Raw genomic sequence first — 19,810 nt, 5'->3', positions numbered from 1 at the left:
CGTTGGAGTCATCATCATGCTATGTGTGTAATGGTGTTTGACCAGCAGCAAAAAAACATTACACACCCCTTACACAGTACGTATTGGTTTGAAGGGTGTTGGATTGAGTGTTATTGATGTGATATTGAAAGATTAATCTTCCCAAATGTACTGCCAGTTGGGGCCATGTCTTTGTCATTGTGTTGTTTGAAATTTTTCCCTTGTGTCTGTGAAGTGGCATCTGTTGTTTTTGGAACTGTCATTTGTCCCTAGGTGTGTCTCCCATTGGGTGAGGATATTAAACATGCCTAGCGGTGTCACAACCTCAGTGTTTTACTGTCCACGTGTTGATGTCGTGGTGTATGTGTTGTGTGTCCTAGAGGGTTGCTTTGCAGTGTGTATATAAGTAGGTTTCTGTACTTACCAAGGACGTGTGGGAAGCCATTAATTTGGTAAAACCCATGTTTTGTCTCCTGCTGCTTCTGCTGTGTGTTGGGGAAGCTGATGTGGCGGGGTGTGAGGGGGATGATGGCATCCAGTACCTTGGGTAGGAAGGCGGAGAATGATGGCTGTGTGATGCCAGCAACCAGTGCGCCAGTGGTTTGAAAGGAGCCACTTGCCAACATGTGTAGTACAGCTAGCAGCTTGGTTTCTGGTGGAATGGTGCGGGGTGTCTGCAACCTGGGTGCCAACTGTGGCTCAATGATGCGCAGCAGCTGCTGAATGGCTTGCCAGTTAAGCCTGTACCTCGGAAATTATGTCTTGTTGGTGGAGTCCCAGAAGGGTTGTCCTGGTGCAGAATATCCTCTCCTGCCTTCTGCGTTGCCTTTGGGGTCCCTGCTGGTGTTGTGGAAGCTGCTGTTGTTGGTCCTGTGCTCGGCATCTGCACGCATGCTGGATGAAAAGCACCTCCATGTCTTCCTTTTGGAGCTCTGCTGTTGCTTCTGTGTGTTTTCATGAAGTACAGGTGTGTTTGCCCCATTTTAATGCCTGCTCTGACCCATGCGTTTTTTTTAACGCAAATCGGGTTGTGCGTCATTTTCTGACTCCGCCTCCCGGCCGTGCGTCATTTTTGCGCGTTAGCATAAATAAGGTGCACGGGCGTTTAAGTCATTTTTTACACAGGAACGCCTACCTTGCATGTCATTAACGCAAGGCGGTTTCCCGCATCCAGAAAATGACGCACATGGCAGGATTTTGGTGTTCGCTGGCTCAGGCGTCAAAGTTTAAATATGGTACACGGTTTGTGCTGATTGTGCGTCAAAAGTTTTGATGCACATTCGGCGCAAACATAGTATAAATATGCCCCCCTGTCTTTAGTGGGGAACACATCCCAGGCCATGGACTCACCATATGTGGGTCTCACCTTCCAGGAGCTCAGGGAATTGTGTTCTGAAAGGAAACTAAAGGCAGGTAGGAAGCCTAACAAGAGTTTGCTCCTAGGCCTGCTGCTCCAGGCTGACCAGGATAATGCTGGCATTCAGGAGGAGGAGGAAACAGAGTCTCACCCCCCAGTGTTAGAAAGAAAGGATCTAGACACTGATGAGGGTCAACAGGGTCCGTTAGAGGATCGGAGAATCTTTACTAAACCCCCAGCCCTGCTGGGAGGGGAAGCCATACAAGTAGGCCCCCTTTGTGCCAGAGGGTAGATTGAGAGGGTAACTAAGAATAGGGACAGATCCTCCTCTGCTAACTCTCATGTCTCCTTAGTATCTGATGGGACACACTGCTCACCTTCAGGAGCAGACTCTCTAGATAGGGAACGCAGGCAACTGAGACTGGAGGAAGCCAAGCTGAGGCTACAAAATCAACAGCTAGCTTTAGATAGCGAGGGCTTGGCAGTGGAGAGAGAGAGGCAGAGGTTGGGGGTAGCACCCCATGGTAGCAGCAGTTTAAGCTTCAGGGAACCTAGGGTCAGGGAGGACTCTTTTGACTCCAGAAACATGAACAAGGAGCCCCCCCTTTAAGGTGGGGATGACATTTACAAGTGGTTCACTGCTTTGGGGATATACATGGATAAAGTTCAGGGAGACCAGGAAAGAGTCCTCCCAAGATTGGGTAGATTTTGTGGACTGTCCTGTGAAACCTCTGGAAGGCTGGTTGCATGGAAGGGAAGTCAGTGATTATCAGGGCTTGTACAGCCTCATCTCGAGAGAGCATATTTTGAATAACTGTGTGTCTGATTTGTTGCATCAGTACCTGGTGGACTCGGATCTGACCTCTCCCCAAGAATTGGGAAAGAAGGCACACAAAAGGGTCCTCACCAGGGTGAGCAGAAAAGCTCACGCAGGGGGTGACCACAAAAATAAATATACAGGTACGCACCAGGAGAAGGGTGGGGACAAAGAAAAATCCAGAGTCTTCTTCAGGCCCACAAAATCCTGTGGGGTTGGGGTCAAATCCTCTTCCTCCAGTTTCAAAAAACCTTGGTGCTATGTCAGTAAAAACAAAGGCCAGAAGACAGCTCTTGCCCTAAGAAAGGCCCCAAGCCAACCACCACTACCAACCGCACTTCTACTTCTAGTGCCCCAGCAATAGCAGTAGTGGTAGGACTACTAATAGTAGTCAGTCTAAGGGTATAGCTCGGCTCACTTTAGGGTCTGTGGTGGGGTCTGTGTTCATTAGAGAGACCACTGAAGCAGTGTTAGTCACTGATGGGGACATTGACTTTGCTACCCTTGCTGCCTGTCCCCTTAATATGGGTAAATACAGGGAGAATCCTCTGATAAATGGTGTTGAGACTGAGGCCTACAGGGACACAGGTGCCAGTGTCACTATGGTGAATGAAAAACTGGTGTCTCATGAGCAAACACCTACTTGGTCACTAGTACCAAGTGACCGATGCTCATACTAACACTGTGTGCCAGCCCATGGCAGTTGTTGATTTTAGCTGGGGGGGTACTGGTCGTAAAAACATTGTGGTGCCCCAGACCTACCTTTAGAGTGTGTACTAGGGAACGACTTGGAGACTTCAGCTTACGCTGAAGTGGAGTTAGAGGCCCATGCACCAATGCTGGGCATGCCAAGGCATGCCTCAACTAGAGTACAGGCCAAAAAGAAGAAAGATGAGGGAAACTTGAAGCCTGTAACAATGGTCCAAGAACTTCCCAGACCTAAGAGTAGGAAGAGCAAAAGGGTGCCCCCTGCTCCAACCTCCAGTGAGGATTCAACCTCAGATGGGGAAGAATCCACTATCTTGTCAGAACCTGCACCAGAGGAGCTAGAAAGCTGACACAGCTGAGCTCTTGGGTGCAGGGGGCCTGCCAGGGAGGAGTTCAGTAGGGCACAAAAGACTTGTCCCACACTGGAGGACTTGAGGCAGCAAGCTGTTACTCAAGAGGCAGGGGATATCAGTTGCACCCACAAGGTGTATTGGGAAGACAACCGCTTGTACTCAGAACCAAGGGACCCAAAACCTGGTGCTACTAGGAGACTGGTGGTCCCTCTGCAGTACAGAGAATTTTTGTTAACCCTAGCACATGACATTCCCCTGGCAAGTCACCTGGGGCACAGAAAAACCTGGGACAGACTTGTCCCTCAATTTCACTGGCCCCATATGTCAGAAGACACAAAGGAGTTTTGTCGCTCCCATGTCACCTGTCAAGCCAGTGGCAAGACAGGTGGCACCCCAAAAGCCCACTTAATTCCACTTCCAGTGGTTGGGGTTCCCTTTGAAAGGGTTTGGGTGGATATTGTTGGCCCGTAGACCCGCCCACAGCCTCTGGGAATAGCTTCATTCTGGTGGTGGTGGAGCATGCCACAAGGTACCCAGAAGCTATTCCTCATAGGACCACTACAGCTCCTGCAGTAGCCAAAGCCCTTCTTGGAATTTTTTCAAGGGTGGATTTTCCTAAAGAGTTGGTGTCAGACAGAGATGCAAACTTCAGGTCTGCATACCTGAAAGCAATGTTGAAGGAGTGTGGTGTTACTTATACGTTCACCACCCCTTACCAATCCCCAAACCAATGGTTTGGTAGAGAGGTTTAATAAAACTCTCAAAGACATGATCATGGGACTCTCTGAAAAACCCAGGAGGAGATGGGATGTCCTACTGCCATGCCTCTTCTTCGCCTATAGGGGGTTCCTCAGAAGGATTTTGGCTACAGCCCATTTGAACTTTTGTTTGGGCACTCTGTTAGGGGTCCTCTTGCTTCCGTAAGAGAAGGCTTGGGAGCAACCTCTCAAGCCTCCCAAACAAGATACAGTGACTATGTACTTGGCCTCAGATCAAGGATGGCTGAGTATATGAAGAAGGCCACTAAGAACCATCAGGCAAGCCAGGAGCGGCAAAAGCGATGGCATGCCCAGAAGGCTGCGCTGACTGTATACCAGCCAGGACAGAAAGTGTGGGTCCTGGAGCCTGTGGCTCACAGGGCACTCCAGGACAAGTGGAGTGGTCCCCACACAATAATGGAGAAAAAGGGTGAGGTTACTTACATGGTAGACCAAGGCACTCCCAATACCCCCTCAGGGTACTTTATGTGGACCGCCTAAAGCCCTACTATGACAGGGCTGATATGACCCTGCTCATGGCCACTGATGAGGGACAGGAAGAAGAGAGTGACCCTCTCCCTGACCTCTTTTCCCACACTGTAGCTGATGACTCAGTTGATGGGGTAGTCCTTGCTGACTGCCTCTCTGAGTCACAAAAAGAAGACTGCAGGAATCTTCTAGGACAGTTCTCAGAACTATTTTCATTGACACCTGGTCAACCCACTTGGTGTGAACATGCCATTGACACAGGGGACAGTTTGCCAATAAAAAGTAACATTTATAGGCAACCTGACCATGTCAGAGACTGCATCAAATCTGAAGTTCAGATAGATGCTTCTGAGGTAGGGGTCAGGGCAGTTTTGTCACAACTTAATACAGAGGGCCAGGACCAACCTGTAGCTTTTATAAGCAGAAGCTTAACCCCCAGGGAAAAGTGTTGGTCAGCCATAGAAAGGGAGGCCTTTGCTGTGGTTTGGGGTTGGAAGAAGCTGAGGCCATACTTGTTTGGCACTCACTTCCATGGTCAGACAGACCAAAAGCCCCTTCTATGGTTAAAACAGATGAAGGGTGAAAATCCTAAACTGTTGAGGTAGTCCATATCCCTACAGGGAATGGACTATACAGTGGAACATATACCGGGGAGTAACCACTCCAATGCAGATGGACTCCCCAGATATTTCCACTTAGACAATAAAGACTCATCTTCACAAGGTTACCCTTATTGTCCTTCGTTTGGGCGGTTGTGTAGGAAAGCTCCCTCTTTCTGGAATGGTTACCCCCACTTTTTGCCTGTTGTCAGTAGGTTTTGACTGTGTTCACTGGGGTCCTGCCAACCAGAACCCCAGTGACTATGCTCTATCCCTTTCAGCTTGGTTGCTTGGACTACACACACCCGCATTTAGAAAACTGGTGCCTCCTTGTAAGTCTCTAGTATATTGTACCCAGGTAACCAGGGCATTGGGGCACCAGGGGCTGCAGCATGTATTGTGCCACCCATGGGAGTCCATGCAAAGTGTATCTGCAGGCCAGCCATTGCAGCCTGTGTGAAAAGGTGCGTGAACCCTTTTCACCACAGGTCACTGCACCAGGTCACTGTAAGTCACCTCTATGGTAGGCCCTCCTGTGCCCCCAGGAACTCCAGCTCCATTTCCTGGACTTCATGAATGTGGGGATGTCATTTTACATGTGTACTGGACATAGGTCACTACCTATGTCAAGCTACAGAATGGTAACTCTGAACGTAGGCATGTTTGGTATCAAACATGTTGGAATCATATCCTAATAATGTTGCCAGTATTGGAAGTCTGATTCCATGCATATCAGGGGCTCTTTAGAGGACCCCCAGCATTGCTCCTAATAGCTTTATGGGGTTTTCTGAGAAGCCCAAACTGCTGCGCTCCCTCAGACGGGTTTCTGCCCTCCTGCTGCTTGATCAGCTCAAGCCAGGAAGGTATAACAAAGGATTTCCTTTGGAAGAGGGGGTAACACCCTCTCCCTTTGGAAATAGGTATTACATGGCTTGGGAGGGATAGTCTCCCCAAGCCATTGGTATGCTTTGAAGGGCACATTTGGTGCCCTCCTTGCATAAACCAGTCTGCACCGGTTCAGGGACCTCCAGTCCCTGCTCTGGCACAAAACTGGACAATGGAAAGGGGGGTGGTGAACACTCCACTGTCCATCAACACCCCAGGGGTGGTGCCCAGAGCTCCTCCAGAGGGTCCCTTGACTCTGCCATCTTGAATCAAAGAGGCCTCTGGGAGCAACTGAGTGGCCAGGTCAGGCAGGTGACATCAGAGCCCCCTCGTGATAGATGGTCAACTGGCTGGGTGACAAATCCCCTTTCCAGGGCTTTTTAGGGTCTCCCTTTTGGGTGGGTCCTCAGATTCAGCTTGCAAGATTTCAGCAGGCTCCTCTGCAATGTCTACCTTGACTTGTGCCCACTGGAACCGCAACTGGACTTCACAGGAACCTTCAATCAGCAGCTCCAGCGACAACTTTGCCTTGCAACATTGTTTCTCCGGCTCCTTCCAGAAACTGCAACATTTCCTCGCCTGTGCATTCTCTGAGGGTTTCAAGCCTTCAGTCTGTACACGAAGCTAGAAGGAATCTTTCTTAGAGTGAAGGAGTCACTCCCCTCCATCCGAAAGCACCATCTGAAACAGCGACTGGCTGCGTGGATCTCCTCTCGTCCTAAGCTGCGTGGATCCTGCATCATGGGTGGTGGTCTGGAGTGGTCCCTTTGGTACTCTCTGCCAGCTGTCCAACTTTGGTGTAAGTAAGCACTTGTCTTCCCAGGAAGGATAGTACCCCCACACACTGCATCTCTTGCAGCTACCATGGCTTGTTGGAATTTCCTGCAAGGGATCTTAAGGCTCCATGTATCCCCATTCCCCAGCACTCTTTCCTGCATTGCACAGGTCTCTGCGTGCTTCATCTGCGGCGTGGGACCCTTCTTCAGTTGTGCTGCATGAGCTCCTTTGTGACTCCTGGGCCCTCCTCCAGTGGGTCATCTGTGGGGGATGCCTCTTCTTTTGTGGTCTCTCTGCCTTGCTGGCGGTCCCCTGGGACTCACTTCCCTGGTAGAGTCCCCCTGGACCTTGCAGGTCCATGGCAACTCTACCTTTCATCTACTATGGTTTTTGCCTTTGCCAAGGCTTGTTGGTGGCTTTTCCACACCACAGACAGACTGCGATCTTCCATCTGGCATGGGACATTGACTGCATCCTCCAGGAACTCCTCACCGACTCCAGGGCTGCATTGCTGACCGCCTTCGTCGTACCGTCGACCAACTCCTGCAACCACAGATGGGTGGGTAGTGGCTCCTGCCACCACCGGACACTTTTATGAGTTCTGGACTTGGTCCCCTTCTTTTTCAGGTCTTTCTCTTCAGGAATCCACCACTGGGTTCTTGCAGTCTTGTCTGGGTGGTGTATTATTCTTCTTTTCAATCCTTTTGGTGGTTTGGGGTAACTTACTCCTTTCCTCCTGGTTGCTGGGGGGCACTGTGGTACTTACCTCTTGGGGTTCCTACTTGCTCCAGATCCCCTCTACAGATTTCACTTACCTGGATGGGGGTCCTGCATTTGCATTTCATTTTTTCTGTATATGTTTTGGGTTCACCCTGGGGTCACTATTGTCTATTTCTATTGCACTATTTTCAATTGCTATTTATGCCTATTTTCTGATTACTAGTGTACATATTTATTGTGTTTACTTACCTCCTATTGGAGAGTTGCCTATCTAGTGCTTTTGGTAAATGTGTCACTAAAATAAAGTACCTTTATTTTTGTAACACTAAGGCCCTCATTATGACATTGGCAGTAAATAACGCTTACCGACACGTTGACGGCCGCCAACATACCGCCGCGGAGGCGAACATCCATTCGCCAAATTATGACACACACACCAATCCGACAGGATACTGCCACCTACACAAATCCACCAGCCCCAAGGTAAGCGCTAAAGTGGCACGTACCAACAACCATACCGTTACGCCAACAAACCAACGCCCACCACATTATGACCCACGAATCACCACAGCGGACATTCAATGGCGGTTATCCATTGGCGGTACACACCAGTGTGCTCAAAATGGACACCCTTATACTAAACGACACAACATTGGCCAATATCAAAGACACTCATACACACACCACACCCACCCACCCTCAGCGCTATAAAACACACACCCACATTACCCACAACCCTTTACGTATACAAATGATTGCTACCAGACTGACACCAAGACCACTGCAACAACTAGACACGGAACGAGCTATGGGGGAAGGTACGTTCTGTGGCAGCAAGGCACCAGCTCGCCATCCAGAGGACTGGCGGTGGACCCCCACCTCCTCCCCCACAGCTCATAGCATGGGAGAAGCAAGTCTTGGCATTACTGCATCCTGAGGGACTTACTGGAGTTGCCGGAGGACTGGACACTGGTGAGTCAACATTTACTACTTACAGCCCCATACCTGCATGCCATCTCACCCCCTCACCCTCACTCCACTCTATCCCACACACTGCACCTACACATATGACTAAACCCAGTGCCAAGCCCTGCATGCTATACCAATGCATTGACAGCCCTCCCAGCCCTGCATGTGCACCCATCAGAAAAACATGCACAGCATGGATAACTAACAATCACACAATACATCACCATAAACAAACAAAGGGGGAAGATAGGGATGTACAATATGTCACAGACATGAAACATAATATATCACTTACATCCCCACAGGTGCCCCAGCCAATGTCAGCGGAGAGGAGGTGCCACGACAAACAAGTCCCCCAACAGAAGATGCCCCCAGTGATGAACGTAACTCTGGACTTCTGGATCTGGATGAACTACCTGGCCCATCAGGGACCAATGGTCAGTCGGTCACCCCAGCCCACTCCAAGTCAACCACAGAGCCTCCCCCATCAGTATCCAACACCCTGGAGAAGGTGAACCACCCCGCAAACATTCCCTGCGACGCAGACAGAAGCCAGAGACACTTGCTAAGACCAAGACCACTGCCAGGAAATGAGACTCTCCTGATTGTTCTCCTTATGTCCCACTCTGTCACCTTGTCCACTTTGAACTAGCTTTGCTCCCCTTCCTATGGTCCCTTGGACACTGGACCTGTGCTACAAACAGACTGGAACAATACCCTGGACTTTCCTCTACCATCACCCCATTCCATTGCACTTTTCAGTCAATTATTTGCACTACAATAAATACCCTTGAACACAACTTGAGTGACACCGTTTTATGTGTTGAAAATGTGCATTTATGGGAACAGTCACATCTAGTGCAAATGATCTGAACACTGTGATAGCATACAAATAATGACCTGTAGCTGTCTGTAGTAAACACATCAGGACACTGTTGTCATATCACCAACATCTGTAAAAAGACAAGCCATAGGTGACTGTAAGTCAAGATGCAAAGGAAGTGAATGCCTTCATGATACAGCCACACAGAAAACATCAATAGTCAGAGTAATGGTCAGTTCCACTGTCTCACCTGTGTGTCATTGGAAGTATTGTGGTATAACTGATGTTTTGTTGTCCTCATCCTGATCCTCTGCCTCCTCATCCTAACTGTCCTCACGGTCCACTGCTGCCACAGGATCATCTCCAGTCCCCTCCTCCTGCAGAAAAGGCACATGTCGTCTGAGGGCTAGATTGTGCAACATGCAGCATGCCACTACTATCTGGCAGGCCTTCTCGGGTGAGTAGCACAGGGATCCACCAGTCAGATGCAGGCATCTGAACCTGGCCTTCAGGAGGCCGAAGGTCCTCTCGATTATTCTCCTGGTTTGCCCATGTGCATCATTATAACGGATCTCAGCCCCTGTCCTGGCATTCCTCACAGGGGTCAGGAGTCACAATAGGTTTGGGTAGCCAGAGTCACCTGCAAGTATTGAAGGACACAATGTAGCCTTAAACAATGCTTTGGGGATAACACTTGAAGGCATACACTGACATATAGTAGATGGGGACTCTGGCTCACCTACTAGCCACACCCTGTGCCTCTGTAGTTGGGCCATCACATTTGGGATGCTGCTATTCCTCAGAACGAAGGCGTCCTGCACCGACCCAGGATACATGGCAGTAACGTGGGAGATATACAAGAGGGGGGATCCCAGTGGGATGACGGATAGCTGATATCAGGTCAGGCTCCAATTGGGCACACAGCTCTGTGATTGTGGTCCTGTCCAGTCTATAGGTGAGTATAATGTGCCTGTCCTCCAGTGTAGCCAAGTCCACAAGAGGACTGTCTATGGGGGTTTGTCTCCTCCTCCTATTCATCCACAGTGGTAGGTATCTAAGGGACACAAGAGTGAGTAGGCTGTCACAATTTGTATAATGGAACCACCACCTCAGGGTGCATACAGCATTAATGTGATGGTATTATGGGAATGGCAATGTATGTGCAATTTCCATAAATGACGCAGTTATGGAAGATCTGCATGTAGTTCACCACCATGAAATGGCGACCGCCTGTCCTGTATCTTGGGACAGGTGGAAGTGAAAGAACTCCGCCAACGTTGGGGGTCGTGGCGGAAGGTGGTCTTGCACCACAGTGGAATTCCTCGTTGGCTCATATGGGGCTCTACGGAGTACAGTGGCCAATGGGATCAGCGTTGGTGGTGACGGTGTACACCGCTGTGGACGGAACTGCAATTTTCTGTCTATAACCTCACTTGATTCCTGACTTTCCACAGGACAACACCTACACTGCGTGTGCTGCTGTGACCTGTGTCTGGAGCCTACTGTGGCCTGTGTAACCAAGGAAAGGGCCCCTGCCTTCACTACAATGGAGTTGGATCGCTCGGTTAATGGGGTCCTGCCCCATTATGGATAGCCGTCTGAGCCTCCAGACCAACAGGTGGGTACAGCTTCGGCATGATGCATGTGAAGGGTTGCATGGAGATGTGTAAGCAGGCATCCTGTCATACGTGGGGTGGTATGTCTGGTGGTAGTGTACATGGTGTGCGCCGATCGATGTGTGTGCCAATGGATTTGAAAATGGGATTTGGGGGCCATATGTGAGACAGGCTAGATTGTATATGTAATGCTGTCCTCCTGTCTGTATTACCTCTGCAGGTCAGCGCCCATCAAAAGAAGGGATTGTGGAGCGCCATCGCCAAGGGCATGCAGACCCTGGGGGTCTACAGCAGGAAATGGTGGGAGGACCTGATACGCTGGGCACGGAAGACCGCGGCGGCCCAGCTGGGGATGGAGTCCCAACGAGGAAGGGGTGCAGATCGGAACATGACCCCCATGATGGCCCGCATACTGGCGGTGGCCTACCCAGAGCTGGATGGGCGCTTGAGGGCATCACAGCAACCACAAGGGGGTGAGTACAGTGGGCATTACTACAATAATTGGTAGGTGGCATGGGATCCCGGTGGTGGTTGTAGTGGTTGTGAGTTAGTGGGCGTCCCTTAATGCCAGGCCAGACATTGTAGCGTGATCCTGCTCAAGGGTAATGGGTGTATGGCAAATGCAGGTAACCTAGCTTGTTTGCATTCCATGTTAGTCAGGGCTTTGTGGGTCCCAGGAGGTGTGCAGTTGGCCCTCATCTTGCTGTGGCATCTAGCCAACTCAATGCCAGTGCAATGCATAGTGTTCAATCCTGATCCCTGTGTGTGACGGTGCTGTATATGCCAACTGTAGTGTTGGTGCTGAAATTTACCCAGTGTTCCCTTTCTCTCCCTCCCCCACTTCTCCTTCTGTCATCATGTCCATGTGTGCATTAGCATCATCTGGCAGAGGAGCAGGGGAACTGGTGACAGAGGGAGCTGCATCTGACAGGACCCAGGAGGCAGAGTCCACCGACGCTGAGGGAACCAGTGGGACGGAGGGCGAGGGGAGCACCACGGCGGAGACAGGAGGTGACAACACTGACTCAGATACCTTCTCCGATGGAAGCTCCCTGGTGATGGCGGACACCTGTGTGACCACCCCAACTGCAGGTACAGCCGCTAACCCCCGTACCAGCACCACCCTCACTGCAGCTCCTCAGTGAGTTGCCCGTGACCGCCCACTCAGGAGGGTGGGCATCTCCTTCGTCCCAGGCACCTCAGGCCCTGCCCCAGTGAGCCCTGCTGCCGTGAGTGAAGAGGCTATTGACCTCCTGAGATCCATCTCTGTAGGGCAGTCAACCATTGTGAATGCCATCCAGGGGCTGCTATCCCAGATTCAGCAATGCATTCCTAAAGGGCACCCGCGGTGGATTGGCAGCCCAACAGAGATCGATTCAGGCTCTGGCCTCCTCTCTGATGATAGCCATTGTCTCTGTTTCTATTGTCCCCACTCCAACTATCACTTTCTAGTCCCAGTCTCCTCAACCCCAAGCCATCCCATGCACACATACAGATGAGCATGCACACAAGACATCACACAAGAGTGGCACAGTCAAACACAGGCACCATACTTCAGTCCACAAGCACTCACACAAACAACAGACAGTTGCACACACATCCACCTCCACTGCCTCCACTGTCTCCTCCCTCTTCCTCCTCCTCCTCCTCCACCTTTCTCACAGTCATGTCCAAACTCACACCTGCATGCACTGCTTCAACAGCCACCACCAGCACCACCACACCAACCAGCACACACACCTCACCAGCAGACAGCTCCACAACATCCATCCACATGTCCCCTGTGTTCTCTACCACCCTGTCTGTCTCCCCCTTCCTAAAGGACACAAACACAGGCACTCAGAAACCCAACAGCCATCCACCTCACATCAGCACACTGCCCATGCACCTGCTCCCAAGTCCAGCAGACGTGCTCCTTCAACAACCACTCCCTCAACCTCCACTCCCATCCCTCCTCCTTCATCCCGCCCCACCGTCCCTAAGAAGCTTTTCCTTGCCCAACTTGACCTCTTCCCACCCCCTCCCCCATCCTGCCCATAAGAGCAGGGTCCCAATGACCGAGCCCAGCACCCCAGCCAAACAGTCCACGGGTACAGTGGAGACACCTCCTGGTCATGGAGGCAAGACAGTGAAGGTTCCCACTCTACCAGCCAGGAAAAGGAAGGATCCCACTCCACCAGCCAGGAAAGGGAACAATCCGACTGCATCATCCAGGAAAGGGAAGGACCCAACTCCACCAGCTAGGAAAGGGAAGGATCCCCCTCAACCACCAATGTCAGAAAATGTTCCCACTCAACCGTCAATGACAGAAGAGGTTCCCACTTAACCACCAATGACAGAAGAGGTTCCCATTCAACCACCAATGTCAGTAAATGTTCCCACTCAACCACCAATGACAGAAGAGGTTACCACTCAACCACCAATGACAGAAAAGGTTCCCACTCAACCACCAATGACAGGCAAGAAGCCCTCCCCTCCAGATGGGACACAGCAGCCCTCACCTCCAGCAGAGGCTGCCCATGAGACACCTCCCACAGCAGAGACCATGAAGCCCTCACCTCCAGCAGAGGCTGCCGAGGAGACACCTCACCCAGCAGAGACAACACAGACCTCACATCCAGCATAGGCTGGCCAGGAGATACCTCCCCAAGCAAAGACAATGCAGCCCTCAACTCCAGCAGAGGCTGCCCAGGAGACACCTCCCCCAGCAGAGACAATGCAGCCCTCACCTCCAGCAGAGACTGCCCAGGAGACACCTCCCCCCAGCAGAGTCAATGCAGCCCTCACCTCCAGCAGAGGGCATGTAGGCCACCCTCCAGGGACTGTTGTACATGGAGCCCCCTCCAGGAGCACTGGGCAAGTTCCCCACCTCAGAGACTGTGACCTTGCACTCCACAGCATTGAGAAATGGGCATGGAGCTCCCTTGAGAAGCAGTGGGCAAGTTCCCCACCTCGGAGACTGTGAGCTTGCACTCCCCAGCATTGAGCATTGGGAAATGGGCATGGAGCCCCCTCCAGAAACAGTGGGCACGTTCCCCACCTCAGAGACTGTGACCTTGCACTCCCCAGGATTGTAAAATGGGCATGGAGCCCCCTCCAGAACCAGTGAGCAAGTTCCCCACCTCAGAGGCTGTGACCTTGCACTCCCTAGCATTGGGAAATGGGCATGGGGCCCCCTCCAGAAGCAGTGGGCAGGTTCCCCACCTCAGAGACTGTGACCTTGCACTCCCCAGCATTGCGAAATAGGCATGGAGCCCCCCTCCAGGAGCATTGGGCAAGTTCCCGACTTCAGCTGAGGTACCCCCAACCCCTCTTCCCCCTGAGGAGCCTGTCCACTTCTGAGATGTTGCCCCTGCTCAGTGTTGTGCGGAATTTGTCAGCATCAAGTTGGGGCTTGGACTGTGCCCTGAGCCATGTGGGCCTTATGTACTTTGGACTGGGCATTGGCCCTTTCTGGACAATTGTTCATGTATCTTTGTTCTAAAATTGGTTTGCTTGGTGGGTGTTGCTTTGCTATTACAATGCCAGTGCTGCCGAACTGTAGTCCTTGAATTATTATGCTGTGTGTTGTGTACCATTGGTTTATATCTGCAGCTGGTTGTGTGGGTGGTGTGTGTGTGGATGGTGTGTGTTGTACGTGTGTGTCACTCTCCTTTTCCTCTCTCACTCCCTTGAGTGCTAGGCGGCTGTACTCACCATTGTCGTCTTTGTCGGCACTGGTGTTCCAGGTGGAGCATGGCATAGAAGAGCATCGGGAAGCCTTGCAGTTCTGCGTCCATGGCGGCGTGGGTCTTCTCTGTATCTTTTTTGGCAAAGACAGGAGTCATGCCCCCTTGCCTAATGGCCATGCCCAGGGGACTTCTGTCCCCTGGGCATGGTCATTGGGCACAATGGCATGTAGGGGGGCCCAAATTAGGCCCCCCTATGCCACTTAAAAAAATAAAAAAATAATACTTACCTCAACTTACCTTTACTTACCTGGGATGGGTCCCCCCATCCATGGGTGTCCTCCTGGGGTGGGCAAGGGTGGCAGGGAGTGTCTCTGGAGGCAGGGAAGGACACCTCTAGACTGCTTCCATGGTCAGAGACCATGGAAGTGAGCCCACAGGTCCCTTAACGTCTGCCCTCACCCAGGCTGTGCGCCGATTTTTAAGGCCCGCCTCCTCCTGTGCGTCAAAATGACGCAGGAGTATAAATAAGGCACACAGGCCTTAAAATCATTTTTTGGACGGGAACGCCTACCTTGCATGTCATTAACGCAAGGCAGTTTCCCGCATCCAAAAAATGACGCACACTTAGGTTTATTTAATACGTCTGCGGGGTCGGGCGTCATAGTTGAAATAAGGGGCAAGGTTTGCGCCTAATGAGCATCATACGCACATTCGGCGCAAACAGATTATAAATATGCCCCATATGTATCTTAATAACTTGGTATTGCGAATAGTCTTCATAACTTTGAGCTTGTGTTTGTAATAAATTTATTAACTTCATTTCCGATTGGAGTTTTTCTTCCGTGGCCACATTGGTCATGGTGTTTAAACTTGTACTGAAATTGTGTTAGTGGTTCTACCACACTGGGTCTAAAGATTCATCAACCTCGGAGAGCATTGATTCCTGTGAAGGATGAAAATGCTACAACAATGGGAAGCACGAAGTGAAAGCACTGCCTATCAACGTTCCTTGGATTTGGAAGGACAGAAGGCCTTATTTACAAGAAACTGATGCATCAGCATCAATGCTCCAGATTTCTTCTGCCTATTGCAAATCCCCTAACAACGGCATAGACGAGCTGTATTTACAATACAGAGCTCCATGGCGCACGCAGAAATTCTGATGCATCTTTGGTGCTAAAGTGATGCATTGCTGGCATTACTCCAGCAAAGCGTCAGAACTCAGAGGACAGCTCCATTGTAAAAAGCCCTACGCCAATTTTACGCCTGGTCTGAGAAGGCGTTAAAATTTTGATGCAGTGAAGTGGAAGAGTAACACAGTGAAACGTTGTAAATTTCACTGCGTCATTTCTACGTAGCTTTTTACATGGGAACGCCTACCCTGCACACAATATACATGGTGCAGGTAAAATGTGCCCCAGGGCTTTACAAACTGACACATTGGGCCCAATGCATCAATTTGTAAATATGGAGCAGTGTAGAGCACTAAAGAAAAATTACACAGCGGCGGGGCCAGGGGCTTGTAAATGAGGCTCAGAGTGTTTTCAAACTGAAATAAATTCTCTTTCAGGGCCATTGTGGTACATTCAATGATTAATTGGATTAGGGTCATAGATTTCTAGTCAGATGCTGTCATTCGCTCATAAATAACAGAAAGGGTCACATCTTGGGGAATACTTGCATAAAGGGCTTCTAAGTCTAAAATGATTATGAGGTCGGTGGATCCCTCCTGGTTGATGGTATTTATTAAGTTTAGATGCCCTTGGTGTCTCCCAGAAAAGTCGGAGTATTTTCTGTAATTAGTCTCAGAAAATGGTCATGAATTCAGACAAAGGTTTGTGTATGAAGTCTATTCCCGATATAGTGGGTATTCCGGGACTGGGTGTCCTGCTTTGTGTGTCTTAGGGAGGGTTTCAAAATTGGGTGTCTTTGGACGTAAATTTATCAGTAACTTTGCTTCTTTTTTCACAATCCAACTTGATAGTTCTGCTTCACTGACCATTACTTTGATCCTTCGGCTGAGGTCTTTAGTTGAATTCTTGAAAATGACTGTAGCTATTGGTACCCCTAAGAAGGCACAGACATTCGTGTCTGTAATTCTCCAAGGACATGATCAATGGCGTGTGTATGTGGACAGGACATTGCTATCTTTTTATGTGCAGAGTTCTCCACCCTGACTTTGTGGTCATAACGTTACTATTAAATCGTAGTTTGTGAATACTAAAAAAGAGCAAACTTTTAGAAAAGTGTAAATTTCAAGCACAGTCTTGAAATACTGGTTAACATCATTTTTACAAGACCTACCGCCTAATTTGATGGTTTCCCATGGATGAACAAATTGCCTTTCTAGAATTCGACATTCGGTTAGCAGATTAGTGCATTAATTTGCAGCAGACGCTTAGCAGACTGAGCTATCCTGTCAGTCTCGCATCACTGCAGATTTACATAATAGTGTAAATGTATACACAATGGGCCCAATTCATAAAACTAAACTTAGACCAAAAGTCTAAATTTACACCAAAAGTCTAGGGCCCTCATTACAACCCTGGCGGTAAATCCCGCTTACTGCCGTGCTGACGGCCGTCGAGATACCATGGCGGAAATCCGCCACAGGTATTACGACCCACATCTCATAATCTGCCACAATACAGACACTCACACAAGTCTGCCACACCAAAGGTCAGTGATAAACTGGCGATAGCAAAACCTACACCGTCACGCCAACAGAACTACGCCCACACTATCCCGACCCACGAATCAACTCTGCGGTCATTCAGCTGTGGTAATCCATTGGTGGTACCCACCGCTGCGCTCAAAATACACACACATTTACAAAACACAACCACATTGGACAATTCAAAATACACACACACCTGATACACATACACACACCTCACCCACACACCCACAACACTATAAAACACACACCCAGATAACCCACAACCCCTTACAACAATTTTCTTGGAAGAATCAGAAAGAGAGAGAAAATAGCAAACACAACCCCAGCATCCACAGGCACACAACACCATCACTTTTACATTATCCATGCACCTCATACAACACACACCAACACAACACATCACACAGCACAACAAACAGCACCTCACACATCACCCACACCACATAATGGCACCTCGAAGACACCCCAGGTTTTCTAAGGAGGAGCTCAGGGTCATGGTGGAGGAAATCATCCGGGTAGAGCCACAGGTATTCGGATCACAGGTGCAGCAGACATCCATTGCAAAGAAGATGGAGCTATGGTGGAGAATTGTGGACAGAGGTGGAACGACCTACGGGGGAATGTGCATTCCGTGGAATCCAGACACCAGGTAGCAGTACAGAGGACTGGTGGTGGACCCCCTCCTCCTCCCCCACAACTGACAACATGAGAGGAGCAAGTCTTGGCGATCATGCATCCTGAGGGCCTCGCAGGAGTAGCAGGAGGACTGGACTCTGGTAAGGCATATCTGTACTATTATATCCCCCCCTACCTGCATGCTATCACAAACACCTAGCCCAACCCTCACACCCATCACCCAAACACCCACTATCACAATCCACACATCCCAAAACCAAGGCCTGCATGTTACACCAATGCATGGACCCCCATCGCCAAAGCATGTCCAGTACAGATACTCATCCAGGCCCAAAAATCACCAATCACACAAGGCCAAAGACAACAAGCCAAGCACAGGAGTAGACGGTAACTCACCCATTGGACAAGATGGCACACACAGATATAATAACTATGGATTTACCCTCCAACAGGACCCCTACACAACGTCACCGGACAGGAGTTGCCAGACAGCTGCTCTGCATTCTTGGATCAAGATGACCAGCCCCGCCCATCTGGGACCTCGGGACAGTCGGTTCCCCTTCCTCTGTCACAAACCACCACTGAACCTCCTCCCTCAGGAAACACCACTGCAGCACCCACCCAGCGGGCCCATCCCTCTGTCCCCAGGACACGCCAATCAGCAGTGTGTCCACCACTACAGGGACCCCAGGCAAACCCACTAACACAGAACGATCAGGGACCTGGGGTCAGTGGCAGTGGGCACACGGTTCAGGGGACAGAGGCACAGGACAACAGGGAAGATGGGAGGACTGCTGTGCGACAGGGGGAGGACAGGCCCAGGGAACCCCCTCTCCACGAGGCAATCTCCAACATCATGGGAGCATACCACCATTCCCAGGATACCATGCGCTCGGTACTTCCCAAGTTTCAGGAGACCCAGCGGCTGCAGGAGGAACACCACCTGGGGATCAGGGAGGACTTGAAGTCCATTAACAACACCCTGGTCACCATTGCAGGGGTGATGGCAGACATGGCCAACACCAAGAGGGACACAGTGGCATACCAAGGGGCCCCTGACACTAGCCTAAACAATGAACAGCCCTCCACCTCCGCCGGCGCTAGTGGGCAGGAGGTCCCGCCATAGGACCAACAGGCCACCAGCACCCCACACACTGCAGAAGGAGAACCAGCCCGCAAACGGTCCCTGAGATCCAGGAACAAGACAGAGAACATTGCCAAGACCCCCGCCAGGAAATAAGACTCTCCTGATTGTCACCCTTCTGTCCCACTATGTTACCCTGTACACCTTGAACTGACATTACTCCACTTCCTATGCCCCCTTGGACAATGCACCTGTGATACCAATAGACTGGACTCCACCATGGACATTCCTCCACCATCACCCAAGCCCATTGCACAGCCCCCTCCACTTATTAGCACAGAAAAAAACACCCTTGAATCACAAATCAATCTGGAGTCAGTCTGTACTTTCACATATGTGTAATTGCAACCTATCTGAAAAATAGCAATGTCAATGTTCATTTTCACATACCAATGTTTGACAGTTGTTGGGCAGCAGTAAACACAGCAGAAGGCAGAAAGTGGTACCCAGATCTGTAAAATGGAAAGCCAAAGTGAACTGTCAGGGTCTATACACAGAGGTAAAAAGGCAGAATCATGCAATGTCCTACAGTAGTATGATATGAGAGGAGCAGTGCCAGTCTCTTACCTGTGTCTTACTGGAAGTATTGCATGATGATGTTGTTTCGGTTGCCTTTATCTTCTTCTTCTGCCTCCTCTTTTTCACTGTCCACAGCCTCCACAGCTGCCACAAGACCAACATCAGGCTCATCCTTCTGTAGCAAAGGTACCTGGCGTCGCAAAGCCAGGTTGTGCAACATACAGCATGCCACGATTATCTGGAGCACCTTCTTCAGTGAGTAGTATAGGGAGCCACCAGTCAGATGAAGGCACTGGAACCTGGCCTTCAT

Source organism: Pleurodeles waltl, chromosome 4_2 (genome assembly GCF_031143425.1).
Source record: "Pleurodeles waltl isolate 20211129_DDA chromosome 4_2, aPleWal1.hap1.20221129, whole genome shotgun sequence".
Classification (NCBI taxonomy): Eukaryota; Metazoa; Chordata; class Amphibia; order Caudata; family Salamandridae; genus Pleurodeles; species Pleurodeles waltl.
Note: the sequence above shows the minus strand (reverse complement) of the source record.